General features: G+C 38.5%; 1 protein-coding gene across 1 annotated transcript in view; it reads right to left on the bottom strand.

Annotated features, from left to right (window-relative positions):
- CLVS1 (clavesin 1) overlaps nt 1-21,493 on the bottom strand; it is a 162,212-nt gene that overhangs the window by 68,230 nt on the left and 72,489 nt on the right. The gene's annotated exons all lie outside the window — the stretch shown is intronic.

The raw sequence follows: 21,493 nt of genomic DNA, 5'->3' as shown, positions 1-21,493 counted from the left end.
GTCTCACTGAATCTTGTGTGTGAGCGTTAACCATTTGGTGAAACCTGCTTTTATTACAGTCAGAGGCTACAACTCTTACTTCTTTTGTGCATGAACATGGTAGATTGATATATTGATCTAGTCTACTGTATTTTTTGAGTTGAATGGAATGTATAATAACTAGTGGTGGATATTGTTGTTGAGCAGTGGGAGAAATGGGGCATAAGGGTCCCTAGGAAGGTGTTTCCTAGAGACCATTGTTTCCAGTAATTGAGACAAGGTCTGTAAACTCAACACTTTTTGGTTTTTTTGCTTGACGACTTGTCTATTTATTTGCCATCCATATTTTCCTGCATTTATATTCCATGGGCCCTGGAACAACTCCATTTACCTTTAAGGTCTCTTGCTTTTTATGGCTGCTAAGAACTTTAGTATTGTGTGAGTCTTTTTATTCATTTATGTATGCTCAATATTAAAAAGTGACATAAATCTCAACATCCATCCATTCATCTGTCCATCAAATTACTGAGTGAGTTCCAGGCACTGAGGATGAAAGATGGTTAAGATATGGCCCCTGACTATAAGAAATTTATCCTCCTTGGAGAGGCAGAAACTTAAATCAACAATGCAGAATAGTATGTGAACTCTAGCATAGGAATATGTGCAGTGTGTTGTAAGAATCTAGAGGAAGGGCACCTAAACCAGATCTAGTTAATTGATATCTTTTTGAAATTAGTGGCACTTGAGCTGTGTCTTGAAGTATAATTAGGAACTAAAGAGTAGGGATAAGGCAGAAGATAAAACAAAGAGACATGAGGTAACATGGAATGTTAGGAACTACATACAGTTTACAATAGGTGGAGCTCAACATTTTGGAGATGAGGTTGGAAAAGGAGGTGCGGAGGGAGTATCCAGAGATGTGGCTGGAGAAGTAAGCAGGGGAAGCTCCAGGAGGATCTTCAGTCACAGGCTGTGGAGCATGAACTTGATCTGATAGGAAATAGGGATCTACTGAAGGATTTTAAAAGGAGATAGTTATTGACTGACCAAACTAGGAATAGAAATTCCTCAACCTGATACAGAGCATCTACAAAACATGCAACTAACTTTATACCTAATGGTGAAAGACTGAATGCTTTTCCCATAAGACCAGGAGCAAGACAAGGATGTCTATTCTTACCACCTCTATTTGATATTGTACTAGAGATTGTAGCCAGAGCAATTAAGCAAGAAAGAAAAGTCATCAGATGGGAAAAACAGTAAAACTATCTGTTTTCAGTTGACATGATCTAGTATATAAATAATCCTAAGGAATCCAGTTTTAAAAACTACTAGAACTAATAAATGAGTTCAGCAAGGTTGTAAGATATAAGATTAATATACGAAAATTAATTATATTTCAATATACTAGCAATGAAAAATTAATTTCATTTAAAATATTATCAAAAAGAATAAAATACCTAGAGATAAATTTAACAAAAGAAGTGCAAGGCTTGTATAACAAAAACTATAAAATATTTTTGCTAGAACCTAAATATCTAGGTAAATGGGAAGACATCTCATGTTAATGTATTGGAAGACAATGTTATTGTGATGACAGAATTCTCCAAACAGGTCTAGAGATTCAGTTCAGTCCCTATCAAAATCCCAGTTCCATTTTTTTTTCCAAAAATTGACAAGCAGATCCTGAAATTCATGTGAAAATGCAAGGGATCTAGGATAGCCAAAACAATCTTGAAAAAGAAGAATAAAGTTGGATGACTCACATTTCACAATTTAAAACTTATTTCAAAGCTACAATAACCAAGACAACGTTATACCAGCATAGTATAGCTATATGGATCAGTGGAGTAAAATTAAGGGCCCAGAAAGAAATCTATATATTAATGGTCAATTGATTTCAAACAGGGAAGCAATACCATTTAATGGGGAAAGAGTAGTCTTCGACAAATGATGCTGGAACAAGTGGATATCTTCATGCAAAAGATTGAAGTTGGAACCCTACCTCACACTATACCCAAAAATTAACTCAAAGTGAATCACAGACACCCCCAAAAAAATATAGGAGTGAATTTTCATGACCTTGGGTTACACAAGGTTTTTTTTTTTTTTTTTTTGCTATGATACCAAAAGTACACACAAGAAAAGAAAAAAAAAAAGACAAATTGGACTTTATCAAAATTAAAAACTTTCATGCTTCATAGGATTCTATCAATAAAGTGAAAACACAACGTACTGAATGGGAAAAAAGTATTTGCAAATGATATATCAGATAAGGGAATTGTATCCAGAATATAAATGTGTGTTACAAGTCAATAATAAGAAGACAAATTACCCAATAAAAAATTGGCAAAGGATTTGAATAGACAGTTCTCCAAAAGGGTATACAAATGGCCAATAAGCACAAGAAAAGATCCTCAGTATCAATAGTCATTACGGAAATGCAAAGCAAAACCACAATGAGATACTGCTTCACAGCAATGAATATGGATATAACTAAAAAAAAAGAGAATAACTAGGGTTGGCAAGGAGTGGAGAAATTGGGACTGTCATACATTGCTGGGAGGAATATAAATGATACAGCCACTTTGGAAAAAATGTGTACATGAATATTCATAGCAAGATAATTCATAATCGTCAAAAGTGGGAAGAACTCAAATGGCCAGCAACTGGTAAATGAAAAAAAAAAATGGGGTAGCCATGCAATGGACTATTATTCAGCAATAAAAAGGAATGAAGTACTGATAGATACTACAGCATGGATAAGTCTTGAAAACATTATGCTAAGTGAAAGAAGCCAGTCACAAAGGATCACATATTGTATGATTCCATTCATATAAAGCATCCAGAATTGGCAGATCTATCCAGACAGAATGTAGATTAGTAGTTACCTACAGCTCTGGAACGAGTGGAGGAAGTGATTAATGAGGAGTGACTGGTAATGGGTATGGGATTCTGCGGGAGGGGGTGATAAAAATGTTCTAAAGTTAGATTGTGGTGATGATTACACAACTCTGTGAATATACTAAAACCCACTAAATGTACCCTTTAAATGAGTGAATTATATGGTATGTGAGTTATATCTCAGTAAAAGGTGAAAAGGAAAAACACCAAAATGTGAATTGTGGTTCTCTCTGGACTGAGGAATTATGGCTGATTTTTATTTTCTTCTTCATATTTTTGAAATTCTCCAATAAGCTCAAGTAAATTTTTATTTTTTCAACTTATCATGAAAAATACTTATTTAAATTAAGACAAAAGGAAATGGTGTATATTACAAGACAGATGTGACTTTTAGGAAGACAATATGGAACCTTTAGAAGAATCAAAGCAAGCCTAGAACAAAGCAGCAGGAACAATTTAAAAAACTGTCTGTCTTTTGGGAGAGAACTGATGAGGTTCCAAATTGAAGTGGCAGCTCTGGAGATGGAAGGAAGATGGAAATGTGAAAAATATTGAGATAAAATCATTTGGAATTGGAATTGGGAATCAATTATATATATATATATACACACACACATATATATACACATATACTATATCTATATATATATATCAACTATATATAGCTATATGAATAGATAGATAGATATACATTAACTCAAAATGATATATGTACCCCCATGTTCATTACAGTACTATTTACAATAGCCAAGGTACGGAAATAACCCAAGTGTCCATCAGCAAATAAATGTATAAAGAAATTGTGGTGTATATATATATATATACATATACACACACACACACACACCACAATGGAATATTATTCAGCCATAAAAAGAGGGAAATCTTTTCATTTGCAGCAACATAGATAAACCTCAAGGGCGTTATGCTAAGTGAAACAAGTCAGACAGAAAAAGGCGAATCCTGTGTCTGTATGTTCTCTCTTATATGTGGAATCTAAAAAAAAAAAAAAAAAAAGCAAAAAAGAAGGTATGCTATAGTAGTGATTCTCAAAAAGGAGCATATCAGCAATATCAGCATTATCTGTGAACTTGGTAGAAATGCAGATTCTCAGATCTTACTACCCCAGGCCTATGGAAATCAGAAACTCTGTAGAGAGGTTCAGTATTTTTTTTAAACTTTCCTGTAGATTCTGAAGCATGCTAAATATTGAGACCTACTGCTCAATACCATTCCCAGGTTCTCTTTTAGATCTAAAATTCAGTGGTCTAGAAGAAACTATGTTTTTAGGGGAAGAAACGTTCATCAGGAATTAGAAAATCTGGAGAAAATCTTCACAGAGGAAGTAAGGTTTGATCTAGCGACGTGATATCATACTAATCATAAAAGATGGAGAGGATTGTTAAGAGGTAAAAGGGTAGGGGGATTGGCAGCATTACAAGCTGAGATACCAGTGGGAATGGGAATGGAGAGAGGGGAATTTTATGATTCATCTGTGATCAGGGAGCAAATTAGGCAAGTGGTGCAGGAAAGGGGGGGGGGTAGTTTTGGGCAGCACTGGTAAATAAACTTGGATGAGTAGAGTAGAGCCGCTTATGTTTGCTCTTAAATATTGAATATTGGTTTATGCTCATAGTTGGTTATTTTCTCTATGTGTCTATTATACCTTGAACTATTATATGTAGCTAACTTTCTTATGGAAGTATGGAAGGTGTAATTAAGACATCCAATTTTTTGCAAACATAAAGAAATGTGAGTATCTATAGGAAAAAGAAAACACAAGAATAATCAAGAAATAGAACTTCGTACCAAAGTACTCAACAATACCGTGCTCTGACCAGAGAAAAATATTTCAGAATGTTCTCAGGCTTTATGTCTGTCACAACTTCTGAGTCAGGTCTTCTCTTCTCTAGATCTCTTTCAAAACTGAGTTGCCCCTTCCAAAGTCTGAAAATCCACTTTAACGTTACCCTGTCCTCTTGTTTTTCTAAGAATATCTTAATTAAAACCTCATTCAGTTAATGGAACAAGTTATTCGTAATTTCTTCCAAATCCTTAATGAGTCTCTGGATTAAGGCATCAGGGATTACTCCTCTCAATTAATGACATTTCAGTTGAGCTGGAATTAGCTTAATTATTTAATTTTTTTCACATTATTAATACTCTCCATCAAACATCTTGAAATTCCTAAACTCCACTCTAATATTATTGAAGCAGGAGAAACCATGTTTATGACTGTATTTTTAGAGTTCCTTAGCGGTGAAAGATACTTTTCAAAGCCTTCAGTCCAGCTTTTGTGCTCAACAACAATTGCCCTGTGCCTGGCCAACACACCTCATTTTTCCTTTTCTCCCATGTGGAATGGAAGAAACACCAAGCTAATCTTTGTCCCGTCCTGGGGGCATGACCAGCTGGTCCCTCTACCTATGCCTGCTTGGAATTCTGACGCGTGAAAAGTTGAATAAATAGTTGTTGAATTGAAGTGAATCTCCTCTTCCAGCCTTTGCCAATTCATGTTACCCATACTTATCAAAAACTAGCTCAAATTTTTAACAGAAAGTATTAAATGAATAACTGGCTCTGCCATCACTCTCCTTAATATTTCCTCATCACTGATTTATCCATCTGCTAAAATGCATTTCAGGAGGCATTATTCAATAACTGGGATTAAGACTAATCAAAATACCTAGAAAAAAATTAAGTTAAATCCCTTCCTCCACACCTTTTCAAATGTAAATTCTGATAGATAAAAATGTTAAATTAAAGAAAAAATCTAAGTCTAGAAGGAAATACGAATTTTATATAACATTTGGGAAAGAAAAGACTTTCTAAGCCCTAGCAAAGGCCACTTAACAGACTTGATCATATAAACGTCTTAAACTGCTTTAAACAAGAAGAGCAAAAATAAACATTAGTCATTGTAGATGCAAATTATGGAAAAATGTTTGTGATGTGAGAAAATGTTAATTTCCTTAGGTAATAAAAATCTCTTACAAAATTAGAAATAAAACAAAATTTAAAAACCTCAACTGAAAAATGGTTGAAGTACATTAACAAGTGATACACAAAAGAGATAATAAAAAATGTCTAATAAACATATGGGAAAATGTTCCACCTCAGTAGAAATCAAAGTAATCAAAGCAGATTAAAACAAAAAGGGGCCGTGTGGTGGAGGCATAGTGGGGAGGTTACAAATAGACCAAGACTTATTTTTAATACCCAGTGCTGATTTTGGTTCAGAAGCAGACCCTTTCATACAATGCTGATGAATATTAAAAAAAAAAAAAAAACCTTCTGTAGAGCATCTTCAAGATGCATTTCACCTCTAGAAATTAATCCTAAGGCAGTAGTTCATGTGGCCAAAAATTTAGTAAAAGGACATTCATGTCAGGAATTTACATAATACTGAAAAAATTGAGAACAATCTAAACATTCAGCAATTGGGAATTGGTTAATACATTATCATATAACTAAACAATGGAATACTATGCAGTCATTATAAATGATGGTTGAGGTAAAATAAAGAGCTAGAATACTGTTCACTGTGTACTATAAAGTGAAAAGACCAGATGCCCAGGTTTAAAAGGTTTATTTCTGTATAGGGTTGTGTGTAATTTGCATTTTCTTATTTTTATTTACCAGTATCACCAATATTTTTTAAAGATTTTTTTATACTGAACATGTATAATGAACCCCCAAGAGTGGGGTTTGGGAGTGGAAGTTGAGTTTAGGGAATGTTACAGATTTCAACAGCTGGAGGTGCTGAGGACATTTATTGTTCTTCCATTTCAGGGAATCTATTAGACAGACTTTTTTTTTTTTTAATTTATTATTATTTTTATTTATTTATTTATTTATTTATTTATTTTATGGCTGTGTTGGGTCTTCGTTTCTGTGCTAGGGCTTTCTCTAGTTGCGGCAAGTGGGGGCCACTCTTCATCGCGGTGCGCGGGCCTCTCACTATCGCGGCCTCTCTTGTTGCGGAGCACAGGCTCCAGACGCGCAGGCTCAGTAATTGTGGCTCACGGGCCTAGTTGCTCCGTGGCACGTGGGATCTTCCCAGGGCTCGAACCCGTGTCCCCTGCATTGGCAGGCAGATTCTCAACCACTGCGCCACCAGGGAAGCCCTAGACAGACTTTTAAAGAGCTCCAGCCATGGGAATTCCCTGCCGGTCCAGTGGTTAAGTACTCGTCGCTTCCACTGCAGGGGGCGTGGGTTCGATCCCCGGTCAGGGAACTAAGATCCCATGTGCCACATGATGTGGCCAAAAAAAATAAAAAATAAAGAGCTCTGTCTTGGCAATGTGGAAACTATTTTCACTATATAATAAAACTTCTCTAAAGTCCAAATAATAATTTCTGGGATTCCTATGTTATACAAGTGACTAAGGATTTGTCTCTTAAACTGTAAAATTTTCTATATCACATTATTACTGTTTTAGATGAAAATCTCTCTACTGTTTACACATTTCCATGGTGTCTTCAGTAATGCTTATTGAATGTGACTAAGGCTCTTTTTGATAGCTCAGGATCACGGCTGTGTACATCATATCTGCTCCATGGTATACAGTGGTCTCAGGTACATTAAGCTCTATGCGAAACAACCTCAATCATGGTGCTCTCTAATTTCAATATTAAAATTTTTATCTTATTTGTGTTTCTTCCCTGGCTGACAACTGTTATTTCTTGATATAGTCTGTATGGCAATGTGAATTAGCCCCTCAACCAAATTCTTTCACAGACTTCTAATATGTGGTAAGTTTGGAAACTACATGGCCAAATTAAGAAAATAAATGGGCTCTAAGGGAAAGTTAGAGAGATTCTCTTAATGTAGCTATTTTGTAACACTTATTTGATGCTACATATTCTGTATTCTATGAGATACAATTGTCATATAGTTAAATTCCACAAGGACAACGTGCTACTGCATTTCTTAGCCTCGGTATTTTCCAAGAATAATCTTATTTATTAAATTCCAAACATAGACATTAATAGTTTAGATCTTTGATGAAAAAAGTACAAGCAGATAGTACACCAAGTGTTGTGATGCCACAGAAGAATGATTGACTCGGGAACACCTGGACACATGGGGTAGGTCACTTCTTTTTTCTGTAAATCAAACTGTACTCTAGCAAAACTAATCTACCGTGTGGGAAGTCAGGATAGTAGCTACCTTTGGGAGTCAGCTACTGGGAGGGGGAAGGAGAGGCCTCTTGGTAACTGGCAGTATTCTTTTTCTTAACCTGCGTTTGGTTACTTAAATGTTTTCATTTTCTGAAAACTCACTTGGCTGCACACTTACTGCTTGGGTAGTTCTCTGGATGTACATTAACATATCAATAAAAAGTTGATTGGGACTTCCCTGGTGGCGCAGTGTTTAAGAATTCACCTGCCAATGCAGGGGACATGGGTTCGATCCCTGGTCCAGGAAGATCCCACATGCCTAGGAGCAACTAAGCCCGTGCGCCACAACTACTGAGCCTGCGCTCTAGAGCCCACGAGCCACAACTGCTGAGCCTGTGTGCCACAGCTACTGAAGTCCATGCATCTAGAGCCCGTGCTCTGCAACAAGAGAAGCCACCGCATTGAGAAGCCCACACGCTGCAACGAAGAGTAGCCCCTGCTCGCCGCAACTAGAGAAAGCCTGCGTGCAGCAATGAAGACCCAACACAACCAAAAATAAATTAATTAATTTCTTAAAAAAGTTTATTCTAAGTATAAAAACAAAATACTACACTTTGAAAAATTATCTTTGGGCTAAAAAGAGTTAACAATTCTTATTGGTTTCTTAGCAACAAATGCTTTCCTTTGGTGTAAGTGGAGACTGCACTTTATCACCTATTTATTCTCACAAGGTCCACCTTCTCTCTTGGTGGGACACAACAAAAGTCTGGGGTCTTTAGTTGGTCTCCAAGGTAACTAAAATCTTATTCAGAATTGATGCTTCACTGATTGTTCCAATCAATCTTTCCCGCGTTTTTATTTTGAAGTGATGATGTGTTACTCTCCTGCTCTGCTTATTACCAAGTGCTGTTGGGAGGATCAAATAAGGCACTGTGTGAAAGTGCTTTAAGTGCCAGACTAACAATAGGTACCATCATCACTACCATCATCACCGACCGCCATCATCATCATCACCAGGTTTGATTATTTTTAACCTAGAGTAGAAACTATGAGCTTCTTTGAGACGTTTGTCTCACCCTACGGTTATTCTCCTTATTTCTTGTACCATGAACACTAGACTGTCCCCCAAACAGTTTAGCTAGAATATCCAGGTCAGGGAATGTGGCAGGCTTGACATTCACCATCCACAGTGAAAGGAACCATCACCAATCAGTGCCAGCATTCTTTTTTGCCTGAGTTGCATTCGAATTGTTTAGATTTGGTATGGGAGGGCAAGCCTATTTTCCATCCCTGACATAAGCACTAAGGCTATATCCATGAAGGTAAAGTTATAGATTTGTAGCATTGGGTGCTTAAAAAGGGTTGTAAGAATTATCCAGTCCAGTGTTGTCAAGAGTTGTCCCTGGACCAGCACATCAGATCACCTGGCGACTTTTTGGAAATGCTAATTCTCACTCACCTACCCACACACGCCCTCACCCTGTCTCGACCTACTGAATCAGACACTCCAGGTTTGGGACCCTGTAATCAGAACTTTAACAAACGCTCCAGTGATTTTGGTGCGTGATGAAGTTTGAGAACCCCTGCTCTAGTCCAATCCCCATTGGGTTTTGCTGATGAATAATCTTAGGTCTATAGGTGTTATGCCATTTTCCCAAGGTTATCCGTGGAATTACAGTTGCCAAACAGAAATAAAACTCGACTTCCTAATTCCTAGTTGCTACATTGGATAGCAAGTAGAGGATTGCAAGAAAACTTCCCTCTGATTTCTACCTTACATTTCTAAGTGAAATTTTTTGTCATTTCCCACCATCTTTGGGGGGCACCCCTCCAACATTCTTAGTGTGTGTGGTTTGGGTTTAGCATCCTGGGTGGGCTCATAATCTGATCTGTCTAGAGCACCCTCAGTCCCCTCGCTCCTGTCAAGAATGTGAAAAAAACCTGTCTGAAAGTGAAGTCAGTACAGACATCTCATCTTTGGCGTGCTGAGGAATATCAACCTGGAACTAAACAATTCACAGAGGTCAATTCTTTGTCAGGACCGATCTTCCACAGCTGTGTGAAGGCCCTTAATATATTCCTCTGCTGAAAAATCTTGTCCAGTGGAAAAGTAAGGTGGCATACTCCTTCCAGTACCATCTTCCTGCTCCCTCTCCTCAATCCACCCACCCCCCTGGGTCTGTGGGACATTCTTCTTGATAGAGTTATCTCCGTTTCTCCACCGCCCTCCTCAAACCAGAGCTTTCTAGATGCCATTCCCATGGCTACACTGAAGTAGTTTCCCTCCTTGAAGGCCCATCCTCTAAGTTTCTTGATGAACGAGCTCCTCCTTCTTCTCAACCTGCCCTTTCTCTTTTGTGGGCTCCTCCTCATCTAACTTGTTCATTTTTGTTGCTCTTCGCTTGGGTTCTTTTTCTCAGTCACTGGCTTCACTCCATAGTTTTCCTCCAGATGATCTTTGCTTTCCTATGATTGCAAATACCACCAACTCTATAGATCCAGCCCAGACCTCTCCCCTCAGCTTATACTTAATGCAAACAGTTAAATACCCCATGGCATCTTAAGCTCAACATGTCCAACACTCATTCTCTCCCCACACCTGCCCACTCCCGTCTGCACCGTCTCATGGGTCGGCACCACCTCCACCCTTCACCGGAGCTGCACACCCAGCTTCATCCTCGACTCCTCCTCTAACACTGTCCATTCTCAAGCATCCAACCACCAAGCACTGCTTTGCTTTACTTCCTATGTAGTTATTGAATCCTTTTATCACTCCTAATTTCGCCTTTGGTTATTTCTTACTTGAATGATTGCAGTTGTCTTCTATTCGGTTCCCCTGCCTTTGAATCTTCCCTGCTCATACCTACCGAATTGATCCTGGATGAAATACCAATCTGTGGTGTCATCCTGCTTCAGTATGTTCAGTGGCCCCCAACGTCTGCAGAAAGAGACCAAGCTCCTTAGCATGCCACAGGGGCATACAAGCTCCTTGCCTGGCCCTTGTGCACGCCAGGATTATGAAATTAATTCTGCTTCTCTCTCTTAGTGAGTGATGTCTTGCCTCTGTATTTTTGCCCATAATATCTCCTCTACCTGAAATTTCTCCCACCCTGCCTTCATTTAGCTATTCCACAGTCATCTGCTAAGAATCAGCTGAGGTGTGGCCTCACCCAGGAGGCCATTCTTAACTCCTCCTGCCTGGATTGGGATTTTATTAACCTGGTACCTATGACCCTTCCTGCACATGCAACACTGTTTTCCTCATTTGTTTATAGATCTGCCTCTACTCTGAATGATGACTTGTCGAGAGCAGGGACTGCCTCTGTTTACTTTTGTGGCTGACTCAAAGTCAAGTCTTAGTAACTGTTTCTTGAATGGATGAATCTGAGCATTGGCTGGGTCTCTAATGCATGAGAGTCCAGAAAAACCAGTTATCAAAAATATGCCAGAGATAGACCTATATAATTGGCACTGTTTTAAATGGGCCATCCTGTCTGCCATCTGGATCACCAGAGTGTCATTACCTCTAATTGTCTTCCTGAGTTTAATTGACACTTAACAAGGTAGAGCATTAAAAGGGATATTTTCTTCCTCTAATATTTCTATAATAACATATTGCACTACTGCAAACTCAGAATTACAGCTTTGTGGCCTGAGAAAGTAGTTTGTTTAGAGAGAAAGTGTTCTTCAGGCACCCCTGGAGTGTTCAGAATGAATTAAGAACCTTCTTGGCAAAATATATACAAATATCCTTTTCCTTCAATCTGTTTGTAGCTAATATTCTTTAACATAAGAAAACTGTAAGCGTCAAAGACTGTAAATGTTACCGCTTAAAAAAGTCCTCCAGGATGGAAGAGGTGAATTTTGACCCCATTAATCACTCAGCTACAAAGGCTTTGGGAGTGGACTCTTCGGTGATAATTAAAAGGGTCACAACACATAGACAGAAAAAACCCCTCAAGTGCCACAGTCTGAACAAGTGACACCAAGCTGGACCCAAGTCATTCACTGAGGTGAGAAGGTAGCTCCCTTGTTTGGGGCCGGCGAACAGGCTGGGGAGGTCAAACTTTAGAGCTGAGGCAATGGAGAGCAATTTCATTTAAATTCGTGAATCAGAGCCACAGGAGCCCACAGATAAGGGCTGGCCTCTTCATTCTTTCAGTTACATTCTCCCTTTCAGTGAGCACTGACTATGGCCTGGGTGCTTTTCATGCACTATTTAATTTCTACCATAAACCTATGAGGTAGTACTGTTTTGAGACCACAGTTTTACAGACAACAAAACCAGAACTGAAAGAGTTAAATGACTTGACTGAGGTCTTAAAGTGGCAGAGCCAGGACTGAAGCCCACATAGTTGGACTCTGCTCTCACCTACACCAAGGCGGCGGCAGCAGCATCACCTGGGAACGTTCTGGAAGGGCAAACTCACGGGCTCTTCTCCAGATCTACAGAATCAGAAACTGGGAGTGGGGTCCCGCCGTGTGTGTTGTAGCAAGTCCTCCGGGGAGTCTGTGTACTTACAGCTGCGATCCATCGCGTTATACCTCAATGCCATCTATTAGAGCAGTGCTTCTCCAACTTTAATGTGAGTACAGATCACCTGGAGAACTTGAAATGCAGATTGATTCAGTAGGTTTGGGGTAGGGCCTGAGAGTCTGCATTTCTAACCAGCTCCTGGTGATGTTGAGATTGCTGGTTTGTGGACTACACTGCATAATAAAACCCTAGAATGTAGCTTCAGGAAGCCAGGTTGCTTTGTTCTCTGCTGTCGTCTGGTTTAGAAGAATACCAGACTCACCTTTTCTTTTGAATGAATACACCACAAGTCAGTATGTCTGCCTCTCTGAGTCATAGACTGTTGATTTGGTGTGAATCTACTACTAACTCGAAATGCATCTGCCCAACCAGCCTTTACAAATTTCTCATCACACCAGTCATTCATTTACCCTCAGGAACTGTCATGTTTCCCAGTGACTTGACGGACGTTTTACTGTTCCAGTCTTTCAAGTGAATAGAGCACTTTGGATTCCCCAAGGGCAAGTGAACATACTGTATGTTTTGGAAAAGAGATGGAAAATCAGAATGTGGGAAGGAGTAGGATGTGGAAAGGAGGCTAGGGAGAACGGATGAAGGTTGGAAACAGTTTAATGAAAAGGGACGCCCAGGAGATGGATGATTCCCAGCTGCCTGAGCCTCTGAGCCTTGCCGGCGATCCCCTCCCACCTTTGGGTTAAGAGTTGGAAAAGCAATGAACCTCCTTTCACACTAGACTGGCTCAAAGCTGTTGGGAGAGTTTAAATCAAAGTTGATATAGGTATTATAAAACCATTTTTAACAAAAATGACAACAAAAGTCACACAGTAAACCTTAAACTGGAACGAAGAGTTAATGAACTGATAAAGTGTCTGATTGGCCAGAAGAAAATGACATAAGCACAGAAATGAGAAAAAAGCAAAAAGAGTGCTTCCTAGATCTCCTCTGGTGAGTGAAAAGTAAGCTTCTCTAAACCCTTAACAAACATCTGGGTCCTTAGGGAATCAAATATTTTGTAAATAGCCTATGGGACAAAAGGCTATAGCTCTTCCTAAGTGAAACACTTCGGCACAGTAAATTCTTTAAGTATCTGGGTTGGCTGAACATTGATAAATGCTGTGTGCTGATCGTAATGGTTGGGTGGCAGTGATTTACAAGAAATAATTCCAAAAATTGATTTTGGAAACAGTGCAAAACTCAAGAACAGGACTTCAGCATGCTGCTTATTCTGCCAGAATTCCCCAGAAGAATTGAGAATAATGCTTTGCTATATTAAAATGGTGGCATAAATATTACTTTGTTTGATTAAAATTTAAACAAGTTGTAATGAACAGATATAACGGCTCTTTTAGACATTATTGACCACATTTAAGAAATGAAACAGCAGAGTGAGAGAAAGTGACTTCTAGGCATTCTCAAAATTAGTATTTTTAACTAAAGTTTTTTGAACTAATATTCACAGAATATTTATGTATCTGGGACAACTTAATATTTTAAACAATGACATACCCCATTGTTCTAAAGGAGGAATATATACTATATACACTATTAGAATTTCATGACTGGCTGATGCAAGGTAACTTTTGATGTAAAAAAATCTGATGACCCCTTAAAGAGCTGTCTTGTACATGATTATTATTATTATAACTCATTAATTCAGCCTGTGAAATACATAACCAAAGTTCTATGGACATGCCATTTTTTTTGATGACTGTTGTCAGAGGCAGTATAATTGCCCTTTTCTTCACTAAGGCTTTATTTTTTAGAGCAGTTTTAGGTTCACAGCAAAATTGAAGGGAAGGGACAGGGATTTCCCATATATCCCCTGCTCACACACACGTATAATACTCCCTCATTATCAACAGTCCCCACCTGAGGTGTACCTTTGTTACAACTGATGAACCTACATTGACACATCATAATCACCCAAAGTCCATAGTTTACATTATGGTTCACTCTTGGTGTTGTACACTCTATGAGTTTGGACAAATGTATAACAACAAGTATCAATCATTATAGTATCATCCTTTGTGCTGCACCTGTTCATCCTTCCCTGCCCACAACCTCTGGTCATCATTCATTGTCTTTTGCAGAGCAAAAGTCTTTAATCTTAATGAAGTTCAGCTTATCAATTATTTCTTTCCTGGATTGTGCCTCTGGTGTTGTATCTAAAAAGTCATCACCATAACCAAGGTCACATAGACTTTCTCCTACATCTCCTGTGTCTGTGTCTAGATTTGTTTTTTTGCATGTGGATGTCTGGTTATTGTAGCACCATTAGTTAAAAAGACTATCTTTGCTTCACTGTAGTGCTTTTGCTCCTTTGTCAAAGATTAGTTGGATATATATAATTGTCTTTTACTTTATTTTTAAAAGATTTTTATTGAGGTATAGTTGACTTACAGTATTATATTAGTTTTAGGTGTATAACATAGTGATTAGATATTTTTATGAATTATACACCGTATGAAGTTATTGTAAAATATCAACTATATTACCTTGCTGTATATAATATCCCTGCATCTTATTTTTTTATAACAGGTAGGTTGTATGTCTTAATCCCCTTCACCTATTTTACCCCTCCCTGACCCTCTTCCCTCAGGTAACCACTGGTTTGTTCTCTATATCTGTAAGTCTGTTTCTGTTTTATGTTTGTTCGTTTGCTTCGTTTTTCAGATTGCACATATAAGTGAAAACATACAGTCTTTCTCTGTCTTCTTTATTTCCCTAAGCATAATACCTTCCAGGTCCATCTGTGTTGTCGAAAATGGCAAGATTTCATTCTTTTTTATGGCTGAGCAATATTCGATTGTGTATATTTACCATATCTTCTTTATCCATTCATCTGTTGACGGGCAGTTAGGTTGCTTCCATATCATGGCTCTTGTAAATAATGCTGTTATGAACATTAAGGTACATGTGTCTTTTCAAATTAGTGTTTTTGTTTTCTTCAGATAAATACCCAGGAATGGAATTGCTGGATCATGTGGTAGTTCTATTTTAAATTTTTTGAAGAACCTCCATACTGTTTTCTGTACCAATTTACATTCCCACAAGCAGTGTACTTTTCTCCACATCCTTGCTAACACTTGTTATTTCTTCTCTTTTCAATGATAACCATTCTGACAGTGTCAAGTGATACCTCCTTGTGGTTTTGACTTGCATTTCCTTGATGATGGACAATGTGGAGCATCTTTTCATGTGCCTGTTGGCCATCTCTATGTCTTCTTTGGAAAAGTACCTATTTAGGTCCTCTACCAATTTTTTAATCGGATTTTTTTTATGTTGAGTTATATGCATTCTTTATCTATTTTGGATATTAACCCCTTATTGGACATATCATTTGCAAATATTTTCTCCCATTCAGTAAGTTGCTTTTTTGTTTTATTAATGGTTTCCTTTGCTGTGCAAAAGCTTTTAGTTTGATATGCTCTCATTTGTTTATTTATGCATTTGTTGCTCATGTCTGAAGAGACAAATCCATAAAAATATTGCAAAGATCAGTGTCAAAGAGCATAATGCCTATGTTTTCTTCTAGGATTTTTATAGGTTTTAGTCTTACATTTAAGTCTTTAATCCATTCTGAGTTTATTTTTGTATATGGTGTGAGAAAATATTCTAGTGTTACTCTTTTACATATAGCTGTCCAATTTTCTCAGCCTCACTTATTGAAGAAACCATCTTTTCCCATTGTATATTCTTGTCTCCCTTGTCATAGATCAATTGACCATATGTGCATGGATTTATTTCTGGGCTCTTTATTTTGTTCATTTGATCTCTGTGTCTGTTTTCATGCCAGTACCATACTCTTTTGATTACTGTAGCTTTGTAGTATAGTTTGAACTCAGGGAGCATGATACTTCCAGCTTTGTTCTTTCGCATGATTGCTTTGGCTATTCAGAACCTTTTGTGATTCCATACAAATTTTAGGATCATTTTTTGTTCTGTGAAAAACGCCATAAATATTTTGATTAGGATTGCATTGAATCTGCACGTTGCTTTGGGTAGTATGAATATTTTAACAATATTAATTCTTCCAATCCATGAGCCTGGAATATCTTTCCTTTTATTCACATCTTCTTCAATTTCTTTCCTTAATGTTTTATAGTTTTCAGTATACAGGTCTTTCACCTCCTTGGTTAAATTTATTTCTAGGTATTTTATTCTTTAAAAATTTGATTGTAAATGGGATTGTATTCTTGCTTTCTCTTTCTAATAGCTCATTATTAGTGTATAGATATGCAACAGACTTCTGTATATTAATTTTGTATCCTGTAAATTTACAGAGCTTATTTATTTGTTCTAATAGTTTTTTGGTGGAATCTTTTGGGTTTTCTATATATAGTATCATGTGATCTGCAAATAGTGACAGTTTTACTTCCTTCCAATTTGGATGCCTTTTTTTGCTTTTCCTTGTCCAATTGCTCTGGCTAGGGCTTCCAAAACTTATGTTTAATAGAAGTGGTGAGAGTTTGCATGCTTGTCTTGTTTCTGATCTTAGAGAAAAAGCTTCCAACTTTTCATTGTTTAGTATAATGTTAGCTGTGGGTTTGTCATAAATGCCCTTTATTATGTTGAGGTGCGTTCCTTCTGTACCAACTTTGTTGAGAGTTTTTATCATGAATGAATGATGAATTTTGTCAAATGCTTTTTCTGCATCTGTTAAGATGATCACATAATTTTTATCCTTTGTTTTGTTAATGTGGTGTATCACATTGATTGATTTGTGGATATTGAACCATCCTTGCATCCCTGGAATAAATCCCACTTGATCAGGATGTATGATCCTTTTAACGTGTTGTTGAATTCAATTTGCCAATATTTTTGTTGAGGATTTTTGCATCTATGTTTATCAGGGATATTGGCCTCTGATTTTCTTTCCTTGTAGTGTCTTTGTCTGGTTTTGGTAATGCTGGCCTTGTAGAATGAGTTTGGAGGTGTTCCCTCCTCTTCAGCTTTCTGGAATAGTTTGAGGAGGATAGGTATTAACTCTTCTTTAAATATTTGGTAGAATTCCCCTGTGAAGCTGTCTGGTCCTGGACTTTTGCTTGTTGGGAGTTTTTTGATCACTGATTCAATTTCATTACTAGTAATCAGTCTGTTCAGTTTTCCATTTCTTCCTGATTCAGTCTTGAAAGGTTGTATCATTCTAGGAATTTAATCATTTCTTCTCAATTGTCCAATTTGTTGGTGTATAACTGTTCATAGAGTTCTCTTATGATTGTATTTCTGTAATATCTGTTGTAATTTCTCCTCTTTCATTTCTAATTTTACTTATTTGGTCCCTCTCTCTGTTTTTCTTTATGAGTCTGGTTAAGGGTTTATCAATTTTCTTTATCTTTTAAAAAAGACAGCCTTTAGTTTCATTGGTTTTTAAAATTCTTTTTGGTCTCTTTTTCATTTATTTCTGCTCTAATCTTTATTATTTCCTTCCTTCTACTAACTTATAATTGCCTTTTAAAGCATTAAAATACAAGTGGTAGACCCAAACAGAAGACTGTCACCAAGTTGCTAGCCCAGTGCCCATCACCTCTATATTACATGGTATCACCTCCACTTGGGGATAATCGGGACTGTATATAACCAAGAAAAAAAGCAGTTAAACATCCAGATTCAAAATAAAGGAAGCTTCTCGACATTACATTACAGGGTATTCCAAATGTCTTTTGCTTATTGTGGTAGATATTCTGATATGCTGCCAGGCCCCCTTTAGGACTGAGTATTTATTTCCCAGCTGCTTGAGGTGCTACCAGGAGAAAAGTCTCAGATAATAGTGCCCTCTGGAGCCCCAGGCTGAAGAGAGCTGCTTTGCCCAAACTCACAACCACTTCTCAGGATAGCCTGCACTCAGTTACTGAACAATATGGGAATATAAAGGTCCAGTCCCTTGGCTCCAGTCAGGGACAACTCTGAAGGGTCATCTCAGTTTCAGAACACCTGAAGCTTTCATTGGAAATGATTGAGTCCCAGCTTAACTTCTCCTGCCGCCAACCATTCTTCGTAGCTTCCCTTCTGCGGGTGCTGACCCCAAGAGCATTCCCTAATGAATCTCCTGCATGTTAATCTCTGTGTCAGAATCTGCTCCTCAGAGAACCCAACCTGGAACAATAATAATTGAGGGTCTCACTGAACAACTTTCTTTATGGAGAACTAAGAACAGCGGTAATAGAGCTAAAACTCAGGGTTTTGAAACAAGGTTGTGATGCAAGCAAAGGACTGAACAAAAATGATTCTAAATTCTCACAACCTGAACACCCCACCCCCTTCTCCTGCAGGAGGTATTGTACTATCTGTGTGTGTTGAGGGGGTTGCCGTATTTCAGGGCCCCAGATTCTCTAGGAGTTGATCAGCAGGTAATCCTAGATAACGCCTATGAACAGCTGAAACCCCAAACCAGATGGCCTAGCACAAAAGTAGTCTGATTAGTACCCCCGTGCCAGGTTACTTTCTCACATCTACCCCACAAAAGGCAGGACAGCAGGGAAAGCAAGTTCCCTTCACTGGACATAGGGTCTCCCTCCCCTGCAATCTCCTGCATGTCTACAGGACACTCGAACCTCCTTGGGCCTCTCTGATGGTGCAGAGGAAAAAAGAACAGCAGTGACTCCTCAACTCTCACTGACCCTTTCCTTTTCTCCAGTAAAGTCCATGGCCTTTACCCATGTCAGTGGTGTTATGAAATTTATCTTGAACTTTCATGGCTGACAAGTGGAGACCTGTATGGGATCTTCCTTGTACCACAGTGTGACCACAAAGACATGAATTCTGCTAGTATCAGTTAGGACTTTTTTGAAATGCCAGAGCGGTTAATGGTTACACTGTGGATGGAAGCAATCCCTGCAGTGATAAAAGGTCCCTGGGAGAGCTGGTAGAGAGGTGACCATGGTGTCTGAATTCCCGCAAAGCCTGAGAGAGGATAGCCTGGAGCGAGAAGTTGCCAGTGGCTGGCCAGAGCTGACCACCCACTGTAGGGCAAGAACCAAGCCAACAAGCTCATTAGGACAGGGAGTCCATATCCCAGACAGAGGAGCTGCATCCAAGCTCAGCTTCTTCTAGGATCACTGGCTTCCTTCTCCTGGCAGGAGGGTCTGCACCTTTTTAAGAGTTCTTAGGTCTTCAGGGTCTGGGCAGGCAGAATTCACAGAAAAAGCTGCATCCCAATCCAGACAGCCTGATAGGCCTGATGCTTTCCCACAGTCAAAGGAGTTTACCTTGTTTAGCAACAGAGAGGTCCAGGCCATTGGTCTGTGAGATGATGGGATGAAGTACTTTTTCTCCACTCTGACCCTGACCCCATGCATCTCCCCTTCACCCAGCAGAGGCTGTTCTTTAACCAGAGCTATAGGATGTTGTGGAGTTCAACCCGGACCCTGGTACATGAAGAGAGAAGGCCCAGATAGGACTGGCTTTGCCCCACAAAAAGTCATCTAGTATTTCTTGTAAAAATATATTACAAACTTATGTACAGCTTTATGTTTTAAAACACATTCACATGCATTAACTCAGTAAGACCCACATTAGCCTAGAGAAGTTGGCAGGGGACATGTTATATAATCCACACATTTCCAGAAATAAAAATTGGAACACAGGGTTGGAAAAAGTACATTTTTCTTCCTGATTTATGAAAAATCTTATAAATACATAGAATTTGAATCACAGCTACTTACACATGTAATGAATTATCTCTTTTTAGAAAGATAAAATTACATGAAGCTTGTACTACACCACAGAAAATCCTGGAGATATGGCCAGCATAATTATAGGGAATGAAATAAACCTTGCAGCTTACTTTAAATCTCCCTTTGATAAAAGCTTTAAGGAGAGAAAGATCAGATGTTCAGAGGCTTAGATGAGAGGACGCTGGAGAAAAAGAGAGCTAAGAGAAAGTGATCGACAGTAAAGGACAAACAAGTCTATGATTGAGATATTTTTAAGGCAAGGCAGGATATTCTGTAGTCTAGAAATGCAAAAGCAAATTTTAAAATGTGCCCCCGATACACTGTGTGATGTAGCTCCCCAGGATAATGTGGCATTCTTGGAACAGTGTGTACCTGTTCCTCTTCTGAAATAGGAAACCCTTTCAACAAAATAAGTTCCATTCAATAAACATGAGTTTATCAGAGGCCCTGTAAGTGCTGTATATTTGCTGGGAGCCACATGTGAATCAGCCACAGTTTAAGAAACAGGCCCATCAGTTACTCTTCACACTGGAGTATGATGGGTGATTGAAATGGGTTTCCCAGTCTTGTACTTTGAAGAGCTTGAGTACTGGCTGCTTGATCTGAGCATTAACAAATAGTTTGTGATCTATGTAGCTGCATGTAACTGCCGTCTGTTGGGTGTCAGTCTTCCTGCAAAATGAAGAATGGACTTGAGTTTTATCTATGCTGATTCTGAATCTTCCTGAACTATGCCTTTTCTTTTGTACAATGATAATGCATCACCAGGAAGCTAAGCAGCATTGCTTAGCTCTGAGTTTGCTACTTTTCATGGAATCACCGGTCCTTAAAAGTAGAAGGGACCCCAGGTACTGACTACCCTAACCTCTACACAGCACAAAAACCCCTTCCCCAAAGTCCTGACAACTGGTCATACAAACACGAAGTAGAGTTCCATATGCTTCCTTTGCCCTGAAATGATTTACTTTAGTACAAACACCTCAGCACGTTGCCTTCAGAGAAGCGAGGACCCACCGGGTATATTTTCTTGTGCAAAGATGCTTCCAGAAACCCTGGAAAGCTTCCATGCCACTGCAATATAAGGGCGCACTCATAAAGTAGATGTTTTCTAGTTTTAATTTGTGTGAGCTCTCACATGGATTTGGCTAAACATCTCCAAGCTTTATTCATAATCGCGACGGTAGGTAATTTGTGCCCGTGGTGACAGTAGTTTAGAGTTGTTAATGAAAATGGAGGCTAATTTTTTTAAAAAAATCATCTCAACTCAGGCTGG

Source organism: Balaenoptera physalus (assembly GCF_965194825.1).
Source record: "Balaenoptera physalus genome assembly, chromosome: 17".
Classification (NCBI taxonomy): domain Eukaryota; kingdom Metazoa; phylum Chordata; class Mammalia; order Artiodactyla; family Balaenopteridae; genus Balaenoptera; species Balaenoptera physalus.
This window is presented reverse-complemented; position numbering and strand designations above follow the sequence as displayed.